This window comes from Corvus brachyrhynchos, unplaced genomic scaffold, assembly GCF_000691975.1.
Source record: "Corvus brachyrhynchos isolate BGI_N302 unplaced genomic scaffold, ASM69197v1 scaffold66, whole genome shotgun sequence".
Taxonomy (NCBI): domain Eukaryota; kingdom Metazoa; phylum Chordata; class Aves; order Passeriformes; family Corvidae; genus Corvus; species Corvus brachyrhynchos.
This window is the reverse complement of record NW_008238440.1, coordinates 3,468,468-3,471,052: the sequence shown is the minus strand read 5'-3', so window position 1 is coordinate 3,471,052 and position 2,585 is coordinate 3,468,468.

Genomic DNA, 2,585 nt, shown 5'->3' with positions numbered 1-2,585 from the left:
TCTTCTGAACCTGTCACCAGGTGGTGATACCAAACTAACACAAAAGCTTCAGGTTTCCCACCTCTATATCTAGAATTGATTTTCTTTGTGATTTAATTGGAGCTCCCTTTATTAAAATTGCTGTGTAAGGACTAACCATTACAGTTAGAAAACTCCAAGTAAGATTAGAATGCTCAACTGAAGCTGAACATATTTAAGCTTTCAGGTTTGAGGAAATTGGTTTTTTTAATCTCTAAGGTAACATGTCTCTATAATATTACAGGTCTGGAGTCGTTGGGAGGTTCTTGCAGAAAATGTCACTCGAGGATAATGCTCCTAATAAATATTACTGCATCACCATGGAGGGGCAGAGCTGCATTTCAAGGTATGTAAGATGAAGTAAGAGTTATTTGGTTCCAAGGTGAATGGCTCAATGGCACTCTAAGTGTATTAAGTAACTTGGCAATTACATCTGCTGACATCATTAATAATGGTGACACATTTGAACAAGGTGTCGTGCCTTCTTTAGTGCACCCCAGTGCGTCTGGTGCATCACTGCATGCTAACAAAACCAGGGCAGAAATCTCACCAGTTTGGGTGCAGGCTGCACACTCCGAGCCGTTCATGTACCGTGGGTAGGAGCAGATGAAATGTTAAATAAAACATTCATCACTCCAGAGCCTGTCTGTGCCTCAGGTTCTTGACAGAGTATCTGTTTATCCAGGCAGCTCCTCTCTCCTCTTACATTGCCACTACTGATGCTGGCAGTTCCCAAAGGGGGTTACACTGAGCTGGCATCTGTTCTTTACATGTGTGTTAAAGGCATTTATAACGAACCCAGGAGCTGCACAAAAATACTCCACACAGTAAATATAAGCACAACAGTTTCCTGCCAACACTGAACACTAAAAGCACAATCATTCCAGATACTTTTTCTATTCTTTAGTATTTTTTTTTTTAAACAGACTGCCTACGGTTTTTGATTGACCACAGAAATTTCAGCTTTTATATTCTCAAGTTTTTCCTTGCAAACACAAAAATGTGATGGCTTTTGTATTTTTATTGATTATTGAGATTATTTATATATATATATATATAAAAGTATATTAATATATTGAGATTTTCATGCATCCAGTGAAACTTCAGGAGCTGAAAGTGGTCATCCTTCTCCCATAGCTACAGAGGGAGAGTAATGAGATTTCTAAGGGAAAAACTCAACTGGGAATCTCCTTCTGGCATCAGGGGGAAAACAAAAACAGAGTGCCAAAGTAAAGAAGGGATTAAGAAGAAAAGGACAAAAAGGACATGCATATAGTTAACAGCTCTGCGAGATAAAAAGCTTGAATCAAACATGGGCGAAGATGGCCAAGGGGATAGAAGGAATCTAGTAGGAACACTCTTGGGAAGGTGGGGCAGAAAAAAGGGAATGGGGTTCTCCAGGAACCTGGCTCTCTAGGAGCTTCCCAGCCTTCACACACCATTTTTTTATTGCTTATTTTTGACTTTTAAAGCTGTACACAAATGGCTGCCTTATATTAGGTATGGAAACTACATTCTGGAACTGAGCCTGAAATACTAATTCTTGCAATTCATGGTTTGTTCAGATTAAGCAGTGTAGCAGAGAGCAAGAACAGGAGACTGCTTTTGGGAAATAGGATATTTGGGAAATAGGATGTTCCTGAAATACTGCAACGGTCACTGAAATGACAGCAAAAGGAAGGATTTACTGCGGCACAGCAAACACAAAGCCTGAAAAAATGATCTTTGGTGGAGATGCTGTACATGGGAAACAAAAGAGGAAGCACTGTATTGTAGTACATCACCTGCAAGATATAAACCACTCCGTGATAATGCACTGCTGTGTACATCATTCCAGCAGATATGCAGAAAACTAATTTTACTGAAGAGAGGCAGATTAAAAGGATAATGGACTTTATATGGACTAACAACTCAGTGTGAACGATGCAGATATTTCAGGACCTCTCTTTTGTTGTTGAAACTTAGTGCCAGAAATGTTGGTTGAAACTTTTTAAGATGTGAAAGTTTTCTCCTTTTTTTGTACACGGTCAAGGTCCAACCAACGCTGATCCTACATGGAAAGATCATAACAGAAGCACATAGGCACAAGAGTTTTCACATGTTCTTGTCTCCATACTAAGCAGGAATAACTGCAATAATATGCAACATCTCCACAAAATATATGCTACTGGATTTTCCTGACTGCAGGGACTTCAGGGCTTCTGCCTCAGTCTGCCTGAAAATGCCTCAAAAGTCCATACAGGAAGTGTGTTGAGAGATGCAGAGAAATGCCCATTTTGAACATAAATTCTGGGAATGGCACTGTTGTCCAGAAAAGTTGGATCCATTACTGTGCAATGGCCACACTTGAGAGAGACATTGATTATTTATGTCAGAGTTGCCAAGCCTCGTGTTCGGTGGCATTCCACAAATCATGCAGCCCAACTATGCATACTTCTTCCTATTTATGTATTTTAGCAAACACAGGCATGAATGTTCATTGGCTACAGGTTACATAGTTCTCTTATTAATTAGTATTCTTTTATTAATTAATGAGTGTCTTGCCTCTCATGCTAATCAGCGCCACA